Source organism: Ochlerotatus camptorhynchus, unplaced genomic scaffold (assembly GCF_037179485.1).
Source record: "Ochlerotatus camptorhynchus isolate MF236.1 unplaced genomic scaffold, CSIRO-AGI_Acam_v1.1 ptg000102l, whole genome shotgun sequence".
In the NCBI taxonomy this organism is placed as follows: domain Eukaryota; kingdom Metazoa; phylum Arthropoda; class Insecta; order Diptera; family Culicidae; genus Ochlerotatus; species Ochlerotatus camptorhynchus.
In genome coordinates, this window is record NW_027040592.1 from 4,863,396 (window position 1) to 4,884,294 (window position 20,899).

A 20,899-nucleotide genomic window follows, 5' to 3' on the forward strand; every position below is an offset into this window, starting at 1 on the left:
GTGCTAAAGCGGTAATACAACGGCATATTATAACTGCAGGCAAACGAACGTTTCAGTTTATTTACAGCCAATGAAACTATTTCTGGATTTACAGCAAATAGTCAAAACTCAACAAAATCAGCGGGAACATCACTGGTGGCTACATCGATTTCCAAGTTTGAGGCGGGATTCGTCGCGAATACGGATGCAAAATGCTTGGCGAACAACTGGCATGACTCTGTAGCTGACCCTGCAGTCGTTTAGTTCAGGTAGACATTCGTTGGGATCACTGCACTTTTCCGTTTGGAGTTAACAAAGCGCCAAAAACCACGTGGATTTATTCTCAGATCAATTTGCACACGCAATACGTAAGATTTGTAGAGAGTGACATTCAAAAACCGGTACGCATTGCTGGCTTGTTGAAAACTTCGTTTGTTGCCAGGCGTTCGTTGACGACGTAGTTTCCGTTGACAAGCATTGCGAGTGCGTTTTAAATCCCGTAAACGGAGAGTACTTCGAATTCGTGGAACATTCGAATCAAGCCAATCGTTCAAAATGGAACAAAACATTTCCGCCATTTCATCACATCTCACTGCGTCCTAGCAAGAAGTACGGTCGACTTGTTTCGCGCTCCGTTGTTTTGGAAGTTTTCTCGGTATTCGCTTGATATAAATTATCAGTTTTTTTTCTCACTAAGTGACTCCTGGCATAGTTCCCGGTAAATTGATCGAAAAGTGAGTTTTTTTTAGTAGAAAGTGTCATTTTCGGAAAGAGTAATCCGTGCTATTGGAAATTCGCGAACCAATTTGGACATCATCGTTGCGTGGTCACGCATACGCGCTTACGCATACCCGTGCACGTATCATCATCATCGAGTGTGAGCACCCGTTTCTACATCTACATTGTTCATCAATCATCGTGCGCCTGTGTGCGCTGAGTACCGAGCCTCGATCAAGTGCACCACAACGAAGGTCATCCACGCAGCGCGTCTCTTCCAGCCATCTGCGTAAACGCCTACACATATAACGCTCGGTGGTAGTAGTATAGAATTATCAGATAAGTTTTTGTTTTTTTTTGTTTCTTTTCCTCCCCCATTAGTTAAATTTTCATTTTGTATTTCTGTGTTTGTAGTGTTTTCTGTGTATTGTGTCTGTGCGTTCAGTGGGAGAGCATTTTGCGCTCCCACTAGTTGAACAAAATGGATGTTTTGTCAGAAGACGACATGGATGACCATTCATCTAAGAAAAATGATGATGTCATCCCTGGTTCGTCGTCTCAGTCTGACAATGGGCAGGCTGAGAAAAGCTCCAGATTGCGGGCCTACCCGAATGACTCGACTGGCCCATGGGTTGTCTATTTTCAGCCCAAAAACAAACCCTTGAATGTTGTTCAGATATCTGATGATCTGACAAAGCGATTCTCTGCCGTGACCGAAATAACGAAGGTTAGGCACAACAAACTTCGTGTGACCGTCGCTAACCTGAAACAGGCCAATTAAATTGCTGTTTCCCAGTTTTTCACACTGGAATATAGGGTGTACATTCCAGCCTCTGATGTGGAGATCGAAGGCGTGGTCACTGAGGCGAGCCTGAACCCCGAGATACTGGAGAAGCAAGCGGTTGGCCGATTCAAGAACCCCTTGCTTCCTCCGGTAAAGATACTTGCCGTTCATAGAATGAAGTCAGTATCGCTCAGCGAGGGTAAAAAGAGTTTTACCCCCACAGACTCGTTTCGGGTGACCTTTTCTGGATCTGCCCTTCCTCAATATATCGAGCTGGGAAAACTTCGTCTTGTTTGTGCGGTTGTTTGTACCTCGGGTCATGAACTGCCAGAATTGTAAGCGGTTGGGACATACGGCCTCCCACTGCGGCAACAAGGCACGCTGCTCCACATGCGGGGAGAAGCATGAGGATGGCGCCTGCGCAGCTACTGCACCAAAATGCGTGTACTGCAATGGAACTCCTCCTCATGCTCTCTCGTCGTGCCCGGCGTACAAACAGTTCGGGGACAAAATGAAACGCTCCCTTAAGGAACGTTCCAGGCGGTCTTTTGCAGAAATGCTTAAGACAGCCAAGCCATCGACCAACGAAACAAATCCCTTCGCTCTTTTGTCAGATGACGAGTCTGACTCTGACTTGGCTGAGGAGGGAGTTTCTTTCAGTTTTCCGGAAGGTTCTGCCCGGAAACGAAAACGCATCCGTTCGCGGAAAGTTGCAGATCAGGAACCCCAAATCAGCTTGCCCAAATCAAGGAGTGGTGGAAAAAAGGAGACTTCTACTCCTCCTGGATTCCGCAGAACTGATTATACCCAGGATTTTCCACCTCTTCCGGGGACATCCAAAACCCCTGATGCCCCAATTTTAAGAACAGAAACCCCTTCTTCATCTGGGCTGTTCTCATTTGATGACATTGTGGACTGATCCTCTGAAAAGCATTGTCCTCACATTGCTTCCGACTGTGAAATCCTTCTTGAAGCAATTGACTTCAAAATGGCCCCTTCTTGCAGCTATCATCTCCTTCGATGGATAATTTTCCAAACGAGGTCGGGGATTTGATCACTGTTCTACAGTGGAATTGTCGAAGTCTTATTCCGAAATTAGATTCGTTCAAGTATTTAGTCCATAACAATAATTGCGATGCATTTGCCCTCTGTGAAACATGGCTCTCTTCAGAAATTGATCTCCCTTTTTATGATTTTAACATTATTCGATTGGATCGTGAGGATTCACGTGGAGGAGGGGTACTTTTGGGGATCAAAAAGTGCCATTCCTTCTATAGAGTGAATCTTCCCGAATTCCCCGGTATTGAAGTTGTCGCATGTCAGGCTACCATTAAAGGTAAGAGCCTTTGTATTGCTTCTGTATATATTGCTCCTAGAGTCTCTGTTAATCGCAAACAACTTTTCGACATATGTGCGGTACTTCCCGCTCCATGGTTGATCATGGGAGATTTTAACTCCCACGGTACAGGCTGGGGGGAGCTGTACGATGATAACCGTTCTACTTTGATTTATGATCTCTGCGACAACTTCAACATGACAATACTTAACAATGGAGAAGTAACACGTTTGGCTGGTCCATCCTCGAATGGTAGCAGATTAGACCTCACCTTTTGCTCCAATTCACTATCGTTGGATTGCACTTGGCATGTAATCCAGGATCCGCACGGTAGTGATCATCTGCCGATCAAAATTTCGATTGCCAGTGGGTTCAACTCGTCAGAATCCGTTAACGTCGCGTATGATCTAACCCGTAACATCGATTGGACTAAGTTCCAATCCGCGATAGACGATACAGTATCGTCAGTGGAAGAGCTTCCGCCGTTGGAGGAATATAATTTCCTCTCTAATCTCATCGTCGACAGCGCCCTTCAAGCTCAAACACGACCGGTGCCGCGATCGTCAATCCGTAAGAAAACACCATCGCTCTGGTGGGATCAACAATGCACGGAGGTTTACCGTAAAAAGTCCGACTGTTTAAACTTTTTCGGAAACGCGGAACACGCGAGCATTTCGACGCATACACATCTCTTGAACGCGAACTCAAGAGCCTCATCAAGGCCAAAAAACGGGGTTACTGGCGGCAGTTTGTAGACGGATTGTCGCGCGAAACGTCTATGAATACGCTTTGGAGTACGGCGCGAAGAATGCGTAACCGGTCTACTAACAACGAAAGCGAGGAATGCTCGGATCAATGGATTCTTAAATTCGCGCGAAAAGTGTGTCCGGATTCCGTGCCGTCGCAGTTGATTCCTCGCGAAAACGCGAATTCGGTAGACGAAATCAGTCAGCCTTTTTCAATGGTGGAACTTTCACTCGCTCTCCTTTCGTGTGGCAATTCTGCCCCGGGATCTGATAGAATCAAGTTCAACTTGCTGAAAAACCTCCCAGACGTCGCTAAGAGGCGCATGTTGAACTTGTACAATCAGTTCTTGGAGCTCAATATTGTTCCCGACGATTGGAGACGAGTAAGGGTGATAGCCATTAAAAAGCCTGATAAACCCGCGTCGGATCACAATTCGTATCGGCCCATCGCGATGCTGTCGTGCATTCGGAAATTGATGGAGAAAATGATCCTTTTTCGCCTCGACAAATGGGTTGAGACGAACCACCTTCTTTCAGATACTCAATTTGGTTTCCGTAGGGGTAAGGGAACGAACGACTGTCTCGCGTTGCTTTCCTCGGAAATTCAGTTAGCTTTTGCTAAGAAAGAGCAAATGGCTTCTGTGTTCTTGGATATCAAGGGGGCTTTTGATTCAGTATCCGTTGAAGTTCTTTCAGAGAAACGCCACATTTGTGGATTGTCTCCATTAATTAATAATTTTTTGTACAATTTGCTGTCAGAAAAACATATGAGCTTTTCTCATGGAAACTCTACAGCTTTTCGATTTAGCTACATGGGTCTCCCCCAAGGCTCATGTTTAAGCCCCCTTTTGTACAATTTCTACGTTAGAGAAATTGACAATTGTCTTAGTGACAATTGCACGTTGAGACAACTTGCAGATGATGGCGTAGTGTCTATCACAGGGCCAAAAGAGGTTGACCCTTACAGGATACCTTGGACAATTTGTCTACTTGGGCTATTCAGCTAGGTATCGAATTCTCCACGGAGAAAACTGAGTTGGTCGTTTTTTCTAGGAAGCATAGCCCAGCACAACCGAAGCTTCAACTTTTGGGTAAACCGATCACTCATTCCATGTCTTTTAAATATCTCGGGGTCTGGTTCGATTCCAAATGCACCTGGAGATCCCACATTGAGTATCTGAGACGAAAATGCCAACTAAGGATCAATTTCCTTCGATCAATTACCGGAACGTGGTGGGGAGCCCATCCACAAGATCTTCTGACGTTGTACCGGACAACGATTTTATCGGTTTTAGAGTACGGTAGTTTTTGCTTCCAGTCGGCAGCTAAAACGCACATCATCAAGCTGGAACGGATCCAGTATCGCTGTCTTCGTATCGCGTTAGGATGCATGCACTCGACTCATACTATGAGTCTCGAAGTGCTGGCGGGCATGTTGCCACTATCCGTCCGTTTTTCAGAGTTATCTCTGAGGCTCCTCACCCGTTGCGAAGTAATGAACCCACTGGTGATCGAAAATTTTGAGAAGCTTCTGGAGCTAAATCCTCAAACATGTTTTATGACTTTGTACTACCTATATTTAACACAGGATGTCAGCCCTTCAAGAAATATTCCCAATCGTGTAATCTTCTCCGATTTCGGCAATACAGTGAATTTTGATTTATCTATGACGCAGGAAATCCGTGGAATTCCAGAGCATCATCGTCCTATGATTGCTCCGTCATTATACTCTGCAAAGTTTGGCCATGTTGATTCTGCAAAAACGTTTTTCGCAGATGAATCTCTAATAGAGGAGTCCGCTGGTTTTGATGTATTTAATGAATTTCATAGCGCCTCTCGAAAACTTGAAGCTCCTTGTTCTGTATATGTGGCTGAACTGGCAGCAATTCACTACACTTTGGAAACTATTGCTTCACTTCTTCCAGACCACTACTTTATTTTTACGGATAGTCTCAGTTCTGTCGAGGCTATCCGTTCCGTTAGGCCGGTAAAGCACTTCTCGTATTTTCTCTTGAAAATACGAGAACTGCTTAGTACTTTATCCGTGCGCTCTTTCATCATCACCTTCGCGTGGGTCCCTTCGCATTGCTCAATTTTGGGCAATGAGAAGGCGGATTCACTTGCGAAGATGGGCGCTATGGAAGGCGACATTTATGATCGACAGATCGCCTATAGTGAATTTTTCTCTATTTATCGTCAGCAGTCGCTCGTTAGCTGGCAACATCAATGGAGTGAAGGGAGCTTGGGACGATGGCTACATTCAATTATCCCTAAGGTGTCGAAGTTTGCATGGTTCAAAGGGTTGGACTTGGGTCGAGACTTCATACGCGTGATGTCTCGTCTCATGTCCAATCACTATTGTCTAAACGCTCACTTGTTCCGTGTGGGGTTGGGAGACAGCAATCTCTGTGAATGTGGACAAGGTTACCAGGACGCTGATCACATCCTTTGGTCTTGTGCGGAGTATCGTGGAGTCAGATCACATTTTTATGATTCCCTTCGGGCTCGAGGTAGACAACCTAATGTTCCAGTTCGGGATATTTTGGCTAGACGCGATCTGGAGTTTATGAAACTCATATATGTTTACTTTAAGGATATTAACCTTAGATTGTAAGTTTGATTAACCGTGTGTTTAGTTTGTATTTTGTACGTGTGGGGTTTTTTTTTTCAATGTTTGTTTTCAAGATGAATAGAAATAATTTCATGCTTTAGGATTAAGTAAATAGTTGTATCGTAAACCACATTTCAAACCTCCTTCTTCCCTTTTCCCATCCAAAAAATTGTAAATCTCCACTAACCTCGAGACAACCGCGAGTACTCGGTCCAGTTCCTTTAACTTTAAATTTAAGACAGCAATAATGTATAACGCAAAGGATAACTCGGCTCTGTAAAGTTTATTCGATTGAGCCTGTACAAATAAAGTAAATATAAAAAAAAAAAAAAAATTTCCGCCATTTCATCGACATCTATGATAGTAGATATCGCATTCCAGTCAACGTTTAGTAAAAAGTTCGAAAGGGCCGCAAAATCAATCATTCGAAAGTTTAGAGGTCACTCCTCATGTCTTTCAATAGGTTCGTCACACACCACAAGCGCTGGTAGAGAGATCTCAAGCGGGGGGTGGTTAGAGTCAACGGGTAGCAACGGAGCTGAGCAGCTCCGTGGTAAAGCAAAGAGAAAGTCGACGAAGAGAATCGATCAACGATTATAGGCCCTTTTCAGATGTTACGCGAGAACTCACTGTTTGACACAAAACTAACAAATTACCAGCTAACTCCCATACAAAGTACCAGCGAGGGGCGCTAAGATGGTGTCATGATTTTTAAGAAAGCACTTCTTTCTTTTATCAATATCTTCGGAACAAATAAAGCTACAATTAACTTTGCAGAGTATTTTTATGAGAAAATCAGACAAGGAATCTAAATATGAATTTATTATTTTGGTACAGTGTTGCCAAACATTTTATAATTGCGTTTACAAACTTTAAACGGAATTTTCTCAGATTGAGAATATTTAGATTGCCATTCTGGCATGTTCTCGATCCTTTTTACATAAGAAACACTTATCGACAAAAAGTGATTTGTGCATGTCCGGAGGAACACAATTTTGAAGCAAAGAATGCTAAAAATTATGAGAAAAAAAAAACATTTTTCAATTTCCTTTTCGTCCGTTCTTCTCAGTAACAAGCATGGGAAAGTTCATTCACTCGCGCGAGCACCACAGAATGAAAATAGCCATCCTCACCTACGAACAGATTGCCGAACGAGTGTGAATTCTTCCAACCAAGTGACTCGGCAGATCGACTCAGAACTGACAGCAGTAGAAGGAAAGAAGGATAAACTGAAAGGTAGCCGAACAATTTTCTCTAGCGAGGGAGAACCAGATTCAATGCGTAAAATCCGAATGCTAACGATTTAAATAGCCGAGTCAGAGAGGTTTTGGCTCACTGATTTAAATCACTTGAACTGACCACAGCAGTTTTATGTTATTTGCGTGACGCTTATGTTTATGTGTTACAGTATAACAGTTTTCTCGATATTAATAGCGATTTAAATGTGTCAATGTATGTTTAAAGCTAGAAAATAATAAGAGAGGAATCATCCACACTACTACACTCAGATTCATGTATGTTCGCTCATCTGGTTTTGCTCAATTCTGCGTACATCGAAGAAAATAGAAGCAATGCAAATACGAACGAAATCAGTGCGGCTCGCACAAGCCAATGACATTTATATAAGGTCTGGGCCAACAAGCAGCTTGCTGGTGTTAGAAGCAAAAATGTAGTAAACATTGCTGAACATCTGCGAACAGATAGAAATACGTCACTGCCAACATACTGAGAACAGATAGAAATACGTCACTGCCAACAGCTGTTTCGTGTAAAAAGATAAACATTGCAATAAAATACGTACACCACTAAACATTTGCACACGTCACTAATACCAACAAGCCCTTTGGCCCAGACCTTATATAAATGTCATTGCGCACAAGCTGCTGTTCGTTTCTGATGTTGTATGCGTGTGAGTGAGTAGTAAATGCAAAATGGAATGATTTTTCCAATGCTTGTTTGTCAGTAAAGAACTCATTTTGCTTGCCTACTGTTTAAAATGATTTTTGAAGCAAAAAAACATGAAATCCAGAATAAATTTAATGAACGGCGCCGGTGGTGTAGTGGTAAGCGTGATTACCTCTCACCCCAGCAGGCCTGGGTTTCAATCCCAGTCGGCGCCGCCGGGATGTTCTGAGGCATAACATCTCTGATCACGCCTTCCTTCGGATGGGAAGTAAAGCCGTTGGTCCCCGGTTCATGAGTTGATGGGTCGATAGGTATAGGGTCCAGGTGTGGGAGCTGCCTTCCTGGCACGTCGGTAGCATTGATGCTCAGCACGGAAAACAAGATCGACGGAAAAAACAAACCATAGGAAAAAAAAAAAGAATAAATTTAATGCAGTGTTGCCAAATTTTAAGATTTTCCATCCAAAAATAGTAATGAAATTTTGTGTGGATATATGTTTTTGATTTGATAGCACTATCACATTCCACAGATTTTTTACATATAATATAAATTAAACAACATAAGTTCAAAGTGTAGTATAGTGATATTAGCATAGCATTTCCAACGAACTTTGAAAATAGTTTCTGTGATATAGAGTTTTGGAAGAAAAATCTAAAACATGACGAAGGTATTTTTTTTTTCAATTTTTTCAAAGCAAATTAAATCACTCTCTAGACACATTTCTTATGGGAGCTCCAAAGGGGCCAAAGAAGTCCCAAGAATGCTACCTTGAGGAACTCCTGCTCTAACAGGTAGTCGTTCAGATATGGAATTTTGATAATTTACTTGCAGAGCTCTGTCAGTTAAATAATTTTAAACTAATTTCATAATATAGAGTAGAAAATTAAACTTTTTCAATTTAGCAATCAAACCTTCATGCCAAACACTGTCGAATGCTTTTTCTATGTCTAGAAGAGCAACTCCAGTTGAGCAGCCTTCAGATTGGTTTGACCGAATTAAATTGGTAACTCTTAAGAGTTGATGAGTAGTTGAATGCCCAAACTGCTCATCTGCAAAAATTGAGTTCGTATTGATGTGATGCTTCATTCTATTCAAACTTATCTTTTCCAAAAGATTACTTATTGAAGAAAGCAAACTTAGTTGGATGGTAGCTAGAAGCTTCAGCTGAATTTTTATCCGGCTTCAAAATTGGAACAACTTTTGCATTTTTCCATTTATCAGGAAAGTATGCCAAATGGAAACATCTGTTAAATAATTTTACCAAGAATGACAAAGTACTGTCTTCATCCAAATCAGTCCCCCTGGAATCATCAAACGTATTTTCCCGAGAGAAAATATTCAGATAATCCCGAGCAACCTGATTCTCAATATGACTAGTAAGACCCAAATTGAAATTATGGGAACTCTCGAATTGCTTAGTAAGTTTCTGAACTTTTTTCCGAATTTGTGATCAAAATTTTACCACCTTCTTTAAGCGCTGGAATAGGCTTTTGAGGTTTTTCCAAAATTTTTGTGAATTTCCAAAAGGGTTTGGAACTTGGGTCTAATGTCGCAACATTATTTTCCAAAGTTTTGTATCTCAGGGCAGCGAAATGCTTTTTAATTTGTTTTTTTTTTGCGAATCCCGCGTGTTATTTGATATTGCTGCCTACAGAGATTTTTCAGACAGATCAAGAGCTGAAGATCGTCATCTATTATAATTGAATCAAATTTAACCTCGCATTTCGGTACCGTGGCAGCTCTTGCTTCAACTATAGAAGTAGTCAGAGATTCAAGAGCATAATTGATTTCATCTTTGGTTTGCAAAGGAATGTTTGGATCAAAGCTATATTCCATAAATGTTCCAACTCTATGGTAATTGAAAGTAGAACGGTTGGGATTAGAAATTATTTCTTAGGATATTTCAAAAGTTACTGGAAGGTGATCAGAACCGAAGTCAGCATGGGTAACCAATTGGCTACAAAATTGACATAAATCAGTTTAGACCAAAGCAATAGTTGAGGGATTTCTTGCTGAAGAAAACCATGTTGTGCTGTTTGGATATTGAATAGTGTAATAACCTGCAGAACAATCATCAAACAGAAGATTACCATTAGAATTGCTTTGAGTATTATTCCATGAGCGGTGTTTTGTATTAAAACCACTAATAAAGAAGAATTTAGACCTATGACGGGTAAGTTTCTGATAAATGAAACCTTGTAGTCTTCTAGGAGTGGCACTGTACCGCAAAACCTTCCCATTTGCTAGCGACATCTTCCGGTGCTGGATCGTCCCAGTCGACAGTGACTAACCAAAGATGTTGCATTTTGATTTTGGCCCATGCTACGACCGGAGAGACCAATCCGGGTGGGTCGTAGAGCTTCGCAATCGCTGAGAAGATCTTGCGTTTTGTCCAGTTTTGTTCAGTCGCTCGTTTTGCAGGACTCCCGAACAATTTGAACAGCATTTTCGAAGTTCGAGGGCTCCTTCTGCCATCAGTGACAAGAATTAACAAGCAAGCAACTGCAAATGATATTATAAGCTGTGATATCGTAGCTACGAATATCAAGATAACAAAACTCACCAGCTACAAATCTAACCAATCTGTGATGAGTTTGAGTTTCATGATTTTTGTTTTACATCCGAACGCGAACCGAAACTACCGTAATTACTCACTACTGGCAGCAGTTTTTGTTTTGATTTGTGGCCATACAAATTACATGAGATTTTCGACATGATTGAAGTGAATCCTCTTGGATGTAATATTAAATTTTATTTTTTGCTGTGTAGATCGATAAAAGAAGCATTTATCTAGCATCTAATACGACAAACACAACAAGAAACGGTTATGTGCTCGAGTTATTAACGAAAGAGAAAGTCGACGAAGAGAATCGATCATTGTTACTTATTGTTTTTATGAATTCATTTATTTATCAAGGCTCAATTGTGTTAGCTTTGTAGAGCCGTAATTCAATATATATTAACAATATTTCTTATGACTAAAGATAGTAGAACGGGGGCCGATTACTCGCGGCTTACTCGAGGTTAAGGACAACATCCAAGGTATCTTGCAATGGTCCTTGCAGGTCCGGGGCTTTTGGTCGTATAACGGAAATCACGCCGTCATCTGCAAGCTGCCTTAGAAAAAAAAAAAAATTATAAAGAAGGGGGCGTGGGGGAGGCCCATGTAACTAATTCGTGAAGTTGTCGAGTTTCTATGAGAAAGGCTCATATATTTCTCTGACAACAAATTGCTCAAAAATTTGTTCAGAATTTGGTGAAAGCCCCCTTCAGTGGAGTTTATCCGAAAGGACATCGATACAAAGACCTAACACGTTCAGCTTGATTTTTGTGTCGAGTCAAATCTCAGCTTCAGCTTTACATGTCAAAGGAGCTTGTAAAATAAATATCAAGCATGATATTTTGATCCGAAATCACACGCGATATTGGGCCTTATTACGGGTGTCACTACACGGTGATAAGGAAGTGATACTCATAATAAGAGCCGTGATTGCCGTACAAATCAAATGGGAATCACTTCAGCGTGACGACAAGTGACAAGTTTTCACCGTGAAGTGACATCCGTAATAAGCTCCATTGAGAGCGTATTAGAGCGGAAACATATCATTTGATTGATGATTTTGCCAACACTGCATGGGACATATGTCACCAAACAGCAAACATCCGTCTCGTGTCTCGCCGTTAGTCTTAGAGAGTCAGATTCGCATTGTTTGATTTTAGCACACTCCTCCACCAGCGAACCAACCTGCCTCAATCGATCGACACAATGGCGATCGCAACAAACAAACCCCCTCCGGGCCCGGCCAAATGCAGTTGCTCCCTCTGTGTGAGCAGAAGCGTTCAACTTGCTCCTCCTGCTGCTCCTCTTCCATTTCTATACACGTTGGATAAATGACCACCCACTGCTACCGCCTCCTCCTCCTCCTCCTCCTCCTCCTCCTTATCCTTATGTTGCTTTTGCTTGTTATGTAAACAGCCTAAAGTGTTGAACTGCTGGCTGCTGCTGGGTCTCTCCATCTTGTTGTTATTGTTGGTCAGATAAGCAGATTTTGGGGGAGCGCAAAAAAAGATCGTAATGTTGTGGTTTGACGGTGTTTTGTTTACGCGTGGCACACAACAAAGCGAGGGAGAGAGAGAGAGGTAAACCCAAAAAGCGATCAAAGGAGGCTAATAGTAGTTTTATTTGCAATGAGACGAATTGGAGAAATTTATGAACACACACTTCGGATGGAAGTATTTAATATGGTAAGAGTTTTATTGGTTTGTTTATGAGCAAAAAGCTAAATCGGAAAGGGTGTCAACCGAGCTTAGCGTGTACGATACGGGTGGATGCGATGGTTGCGAAGGCAGCCCCCCCGAAACAGCTGAAGGATATGACAGTCGGCTTAATGGTTTTATGAACGAGGAGATTGAGGGAATAAAAATTGTATGACATCATTTGCCAAAAGATGTGTGAAAGAAAGTGCAAGCATTACTTATTTATAGATAATGTTAACGCAACGATGATTGAGTATTGTTTGAAATATTCAGTCTTTTTTATGATCATGAATTTTGACGTGATTCCAGTCATAAAGCGAGTCAGATCGATGTAAAAAAAAACGTACGAAACTTAATAGGTTTGTTGTAAAATCGTAAAACTGTAGAAATTACCAATCGAAGGACCATCTTTCTAGGATTGTAGGACACTCGAATGGTCATAAAAACGCACATATATAAATCACATGTTCACGGATCGTAAAGATTTCTACAACCCCTCACAAGATTTGATTAACGCATAAAAAACAAAAAAATAAACCCGAATTTATCCACCTATGGTGTGATCAGACCCTTCTTACTTATTCAAGTTTATTTATTTTATTGTCATTATCAGTGATCAAGCCCCCAACTCCCGTGTCATCCAGTGACGCTACGTCACTGCCTGGGGGTACCCGGAATATATCCGGGTGTAGTCTATTTGGTGAGGCTACCAATCACCTTATCATCGTATTTTAATGTGATTTAATGGGTTTTAATTCAATTCATATTCAAGCAACTTCCCCGGGGTACCCGGAACATGTCCAAGTGTGTCCAATGTGGTCTGGAACACTTAACACGACTTGCATTGATCTTATTTTTGAATTCTGTAGTAATTTGATGTGTCGCATGATGGTTTTGACCGATTCCAAAACCGTTCAATAGCGTTCAATGGGACCCCAAGACCTATCATTTGGCGCCGAGTTTGTCCAAATCGGTTGAGCGGTTGCTGAGAAACGTGAGCGCATTCATTTCGTTACATACACACACACATACACACATACACACGTAGACACACACACACACACCACCGGTGAAAACCAGGCGAACCCAGAAAGGCGAGATCCTCTTTGAGCTGAAGAAGGATCCTGCTATCAAGAGCTCAGCCTTCAAGGAGCTCGTCGAAAAGTCTCTTGGCGAAGGGGCGAGCGTAAGAGCTCTATCCCAGGAGACAGTGGTCGAGTGCAGGGACCTGGACGAGATCACCACAGAAGAGGAGCTAAGAAGTGCGTTGAGAGTGCACTGCGATCTGGGAGATGTCCCGATGTCAATCCGCATGAGGAAGGCGTACGGCGGCATGCAAACGGCGGTTATACGGCTTTCGACAGCTGCAGCGAATAAGCTGTTGGAGACGGGCAAGGTCAAGGTTGGCTGGTCATTGTGCTCGCTGAAAGCCACTCCTCGGGTTACCAAGCAATTGGAGCGATGCTTCAAGTGCATGGGATTCGGTCACCAGGCGAGGAACTGCAATGGCCCTGACAGATCTGATCTGTGCAGGAAATGCGGAGAGAAAGGCCATATTGCAAGAGGCTGCACGAAGCATCCGAGGTGTATGCTCTGCAAAAAAGAGGACGATAACGATCATACGACGGGAGGCTTCAAATGCCTAGCATACAAAAAGGCGATGGCAGGCCAACAGTAATGGAGGTAACCCAAATAAACCTCAATCATTGCGACATTGCTCAGCAACTGTTGTGGCAGTCGACAACAGAAACAAAGTGCGACGTTGCAATCATTGCGGAACCGTATCGAGTCCCTCCCGATAACGGTAACTGGGTTGCGGATAGAGCTGGGATGGCAGCTATACAAGTTATGGGCAGATACCCCATTCAAGAAGTGGTTGCGAGCTCATACGAAGGCTTCGTCATCGCCAAAATCAACGGAATCTTCATGTGTAGTTGTTACGCACCCCCCAGATGGACGATTGAGAAGTTCTACAAGATGCTTGATGGACTTACCGAAGAGCTGGTCGGACGACGACCGGTAGTCATCGGAGGAGACTTCAATGCTTGGGCAGTGGAGTGGGGAAGCAGGTGTTCCAATGCAAGAGGGCACAGTCTGCTGGAAGCTCTGGCAAAACTGGAAGTTATGCTGGCCAATAAAGGCACCAGCAGCACTTTTCGCAGAGATGGCCGAGAATCCATTATCGACGTTACTTTCTGCAGTCCGTCGCTGATGGCAAACATGGATTGGAGAGTGTGCGAAGGATATACCCATAGCGACCATCAGGCGATACGATATGGCATCGGTCAACGGAATACTGTGGCAGTACGGAGGACGAGAACTTGTGACCGAAAGTGGAAGACGAAAGCTTTCGACAAGGATTTGTTCGTTGAGGCACTTCGTGTGGACGGGAGTCTCGTAGATCTAAATGCGGACGAGCTGACAGAAACGTTAGTGAGAGCATGTGACACGACCATGCCGAGGAAACTGGAGCCAAATAACAGACGGCGTCCAGTCTACTGGTGGAACGAGGCACTTAGTACTCTCCGCGCTAGTTGTCTCAGAGCCAGAAGACGTGTTCAGAGAGCAAGAACGGAAGCAGACAGAGAGGAACGAAGAGAAGTGTTTCGAGCGGCCAGGGCCGCTTTTAAACGAGTGATTAAGCAGAGCAAGTCGAACTGTTTTAAGGAGCTGTGTCAAGACGCTGATGCCAACCCCTGGGGCGACGCATACCGAGTCGTGATGGCGAAGATCAGAGGTCCAACGATGCCCGCTGAAATGTGCCCAGAGAAGCTGAAAGTCATCGTGGAAGGACTTTTCCCGAAGCACGACCCAACAACCTGGCCACCTACACCGTACGGAGAAAGAGAGGGAGATAACGTCGAAATCACCAACGAGGAGCTCGTAGTAGTGGCGAAAGGATTGAAGGTGAAGAAAGCACCCGGTCCGGATGGAATCCCCAACGTAGCGTTGAAAGCGGCGATCCAGTCATCCCCGGACATGTTCAGGATGGTGCTGCAGAAATGCCTGAACGAGGGTCACTTCCCTGACAGGTGGAAGATACAGAAGCTAGTGTTGCTGCCGAAACCAGGAAAACCGCCGGGGGATCCAGCATCATACAGGCCTATATGCCTGCTGGATACACTCGGAAAACTCTTGGAGAGGATCATCCTAAACAGGCTGACGAAATACACGGAGAGTGAGCACGGATTGTCGGAGAGGCAGTTCGGATTCCGGAAAGGGAGATCGACGGTGGATGCAATTCGGACAGTGGTCGAGAGAGCTGAAAAGGCGTCCAAACAGAAGCGGAGAGGAGATCGATATTGCGCCGTCATAACGATCGACGTCAAGAATGCGTTCAACAGCGCCAGCTGGGAGGCCATCGCCGAAGCACTGCATAGAATGAGGGTCCCTGACTACCTGTGCAGGATCCTGAGGAGTTATTTCCAGAACCGGGTTCTGGTCTACGAGACAGACATGGGACAGAGATCGATTAGGATCACAGCGGGAGTTCCACAAGGCTCCATCCTTGGTCCAACGCTCTGGAACGGGATGTACAACGGCGTGCTAACGCTGAAACTGCCCAAAGGAGTTGAGATCGTTGGCTTTGCGGACGACGTCGTCTTGACGGTAACAGGCGAGACGCTGGAAGAGGTGGAAGTGTTGTCAACCGAGGCAATCGACATGATTGGTAACTGGATGAAAGGAGCGAAGCTGCAAATAGCCCACCACAAAACGGAAGTGTTATTGGTCAGTAACTGTAAAGCGGTACAGCGGGCGGAAATCACCGTCGGGGAGCACACCATAGCCTCGAAGCGTGTGTTAAAATACCTGGGAGTGATGATCGATGACCGGCTAAACTTCAACAGCCACGTCGAATATGCCTGTGAGAAGGCTTCGAAGGCCATCAACGCGATAGCTAGAATCATGCCGAACAACGCTGGTCCCAGCAGTAGCAAGAGGCGTCTTCTGGCCAGCGTGTCATCATCGATACTGAGATATGGAGGTCCAGCCTGGGTTCCAGCGCTGGAAACGAAGCAGAACCAAAGGAAACTGAGCAGTACGTTCCGGCTTATGGCCATGCGAGTCGTGAGTGCGTACAGAACCATCTCGTCGGAAGCAGTATGCGTTATCGCCGGTATGATCCCTATCGGCATCACCCTGGCGGAGGACAGTGAGTGCTACAGGCAGAGAGAAGCCGGAAGAGTACGGAAAGTTGTGAGAGTGGAGTCATTGGCTAAGTGGCAACAGGAGTGGAACACGACGGAGAACGGTAGATGGACACATAGACTAATACCGATTCTTTCGACCTGGGTGAACAGAAAACACGGAGAAGTCAATTTCCACCTAACGCAGTTCCTGTCTGGCCACGGCTGCTTCAGGAAATACCTGCATCGGTTCGGACACGCAGCGTCACCCCTCTGTCCGGAGTGTGGCAACGTCGATGAAACGCCGGAGCATGTGGTCTTTGACTGTCCAAGGTTCGAGGCAGTGCGAACGGAGATGCCCGTCCTTAACGTGGAGAATGTCGTCGATGAAATGTGTCGAGAGGAGGACTCTTGGAATGCCGTCAGCAGGGCAGTCACACAGATTATGTCAGAGCTGCAGCGTAAATGGAGAGAAGAGCAGCGATCTAGCAACGCCAGCTAGCGCTGAGAGTACGACAAGTGCATGAGCACAGCCACCCCCCGAAGTAGTCGCTTCACAGCGGTCCCGGGGGGATCCAGGCAGAGGAGAGAGTAAGGAATGGGTTTTAGTGGAGCTGCACTAGGCAACTAGTGGATACCACACCGTGCCACCTTCACTACAGGCCAGGCTTCTTGAAGCTTTCCTAAACCTTACTATAAAAAAAAAAAAAAAAAAAAAAAAAAAAAAAAAAAAAAACACACACACACACACACAGACATGTTCCGATCTCGTCGAGCTGAGTCGAATGGTATATGACACTCGGCCCTCCGGACCTCGGATCGATAGTCGGTTTTTCAAGTGATATCTATACCCTTCTTTGTAAGAAGGGTAAAAACCGATCGTAAAAGCTCTTCACCCGCATCGAGATTTGGCCCCTAGGGTCGTTTGTTTAGTGCAACAGTTACATCGTACGGCGGCCGTAACACATTCATTTCACGCTCACCAAAGTGCAAAATAACAAACCACTCACTGTCATTATCATCCGTTCAGAGTTGCCAGAACTATTTTTTGAATATCGGCAGCATCCGTTCACAGACATTGGTGTTTATCGGTATTTAAATTTATTTACTAAAATTAACTGGCGGAGATCGAGGTCGGTGAATTGAACATTTTCAACCCATCTTAAAATAGATAGTTTAGTGCTATAGGCCTTTTTAGTGCATCACCAAGGTAGAGGGCACCACGCGAGTTCGAGAAGAAACGTCAACCAAACCGTGTGTTTACATTAGAAGAAGGATTTTTCACAACGCAAAATAAAAGTATTTTTCATTGAACATCTTGCCAATTTCCATCAGTAATGGTCTTATTTTACGGTTTTCCACACATCTGAACTAATTTGCACACATAAGAAATCCGGAAGATTATAACCACTAAGGCACTATACGCCTTTTTAATGCACCACCAATGTAGAGTGCGCCACGCGAGTACGAGAAGAAACGTCAACCAAACCGTTTGTTTACATCAGAATAAGTATTTTCCCCAACGCAAATAACAGCATTTTTCATTCAAAATCTTGCCAATTTCCATCGGTAATTGTCTTATTGTACGATTTTTCACAAATCTGAACTGATTTGCACCTTAACTATTCACACACAAGAAATCCGGAAGATCATAACCTCTAAGGCACTTTTCTAATTTTCCATTTTTTTCAACAAAAATATTCCTGAACACCACCAGGATCTTTTCAAACACGTTACAGAATTAAATTTTTCAACTGTAGATTAAGTTTTGCAGCATCTCAGATGAATCAATTTATCAGGAAAAGTAAAAAAGTGTTCCGCTTCCTATGTCTCAAGGCAAAAATTTATGCTCACAACACTTTTTTGACGTTCTCCTATTCACAGCGAGAGGTTGAATCGATCGTTTAGTTTCTATTAAAAAGGCCTTTTGGAATTTTCCATTTTTCTCAAGAAAAAGATTCCTGAACACTAGCAGAATCCTTGCAAAAAAGCAGATAGGACGTTTTGAAATGTTAATCGTTATTTCTAGACAGCCACGATCAAGGTGACTACATATAGGTGTTCTAATGTGTCAAATTCATGATTCAGCCATGTTGGATTTTTGTATGGGACAGCAACCAAGTTTGTTTACAATTTGCACTAAAACCGCACTACCCCCCCCCCCCCCGCGACCTCCTCGCCTATATAGTGACAAAGCTGTATCACCATTTAAATACCCACCATGGTCACGATCATCCGGTTCTAAACACGCTATTTTAAAACTACCCGAATTCGGGTAGAATCCCTACCCATAAATGGGTAAACTATGTTGTGAATAACAAGTTGACAAATGAACAACGTCGATCGGATTCATGTCGACACTTTAGGTGAGTCATAGGCCTTTGAAGTCTTTGACAACATTTCTCAGAACTATAAAATGCACAACGTTGCCGCAGTAAGCATCCTTTTAGGACCCTCCGTTTAAAATATAGATTCAAGCGCCCCCTATGCGGCAGAATTACGAACTAATCAGAACACAACAAAAGTTGGCCCTTGATAAACTGAGCAACTTTCTCCAAGACTGAAAATCTGTAGAATGCATACCCACGGCGCAAAAGGTTTTGGCCACGGGGTTCACTGCCCCACTGTGCGTGGTAAAGAGTAAGTCTAGATAGAGCTGGAATTTGGGCGTAACAGCTTTTGTAAACAATGACTTCTCCCGATGATTTCTCGGATGGCAAATCGACATCACCATCGAGTAGAGGAAGACTTCTCCTATCCGATAGATATGTTGGTTTGTGTAGGCATGCCTTGAATTCCGAGAAATCAACGAGCAAAGTCATTGTTTACAAAGGCTGTTACGCCTTAATTCCAGCTCTATCTAGAAGTGGTTGGAAACGTCATTTTCAAGTGCTCGAATATCATCCATTTCGATTATCTGATCGAACGCGAGGTGTCAAACCGAGGGGTTTCTACCAGCGTTAATTACCTGTCAGTGCCAGTCAGATTACCGCAAATTACTCTGATTACTTTTCAATTAATTAAAATTACTTTATAACTTTGAAATTACTTGTATTACTCTCAATTACCGAAATTACTAAGATTACTTGAATAATTATAGGAATTACTTTGGAATCACTCGATTATTCAATGGTTAATAATGTTTCCAACGATGGAATTATTGGATATTCGTTATCTGCATAAACAATGGAACCGAAATCCAAAAATTTCATAAATTTTGGTAAACTGGAACTATTTAAAAAAAGTACGATTACATTAGCAAAAATCACCATCTTAGCGCCCCTTGGTGGGACTTTGTATGGGAGCGAGCCGTCAACGAATAGATTTAGTGTCAACGATCCAAAATTGATCTACGTAATCTTGATTTAAAAATCGATCTACGGAATCGATAAAAATATCGTTGTGCTCAGAAAACGAAGCTCTATCAGATGATGTATAAAAATTGGCATATTTTTCAAAGTTAAACAACCCAATTGTTAGATAAATACGACTGAGTATGCCCGGCCTTGCTCGGGATTCAATAATAGCTTGAGTTTATGCGCCAATTAAAAAAAAGCATGCTATATTGTACGTAGCCACCCCCCCCCCCCCGTCTTATCTAAGGGGTTACCCCCTATGACCTCCACATGCCAAATTTGGTTCCATTTGCTTGATTAGTTCTTGAGTCATACAGAAATTTCTGTTTCATTTGTATGGGACCCCCCCCCCCTGTTACAGAGGTGGGAGGGGTCTCAAACCATCATAAGAACCTTTCCCTGCCCCAAAAGCCCCTGCATACAAATTTCACGCCGATCGGTTCAGTAGTTCAGTAGTAGCCTATAAGGATCAGACAGACAGACAGACAGACAGAAATTCACTTTTATATATAGGGGGCGACCCCGGCGTAGTGGTTAACATCCATACCTCTCACGCCAAAGTCACGAGTTCAAATATCACCCCCGAACAAGCCACGAATGACCCAAGAGTGTTAAAGTGACAATAATAATTAAAAAAAAATTATATGTACATAGAAGACGATACTGAATTTCAATATAGCGAGACTCATTTGCTGCTTTTGTTTCGATTTGGATTTGGCCATTTACGCGCATTTGGACAAAATTGGTTTACAAATCTCGATTATCGCGCTAATATGAAAAAAAGTCGATTTGATTTGGTTGCATCGAGGGTTTTCAGATTTTATTTTTTTCAATATCTAAATCAAAAAATCAACACTAATTCAATAATAAAGTATACCTGAAACAACTAAAATCATAAAATTTACATAGAATATTAAAGAATATGGCAATCGTAGAGTACAAATAGTTATGGAATTACTCGGATTTCTGTTTAATTACCTTTAAAATTAATTCAAAATTCACTAATCATTATTTAATAATTTTTGATAATTTTTGATTACCGATTCCCTTACAAGCTTGATGGAAACCCCTCGTGTCAAGT

At 43.1% G+C, this 20,899-nt stretch overlaps 1 protein-coding gene across 1 annotated transcript in view; it reads right to left on the bottom strand.

The window, feature by feature from the left end:
* LOC135699102 (alpha-protein kinase 1-like) overlaps positions 1-20,899 on the bottom strand; it is a 199,044-nt gene that overhangs the window by 102,872 nt on the left and 75,273 nt on the right. The window lies entirely within an intron of this gene.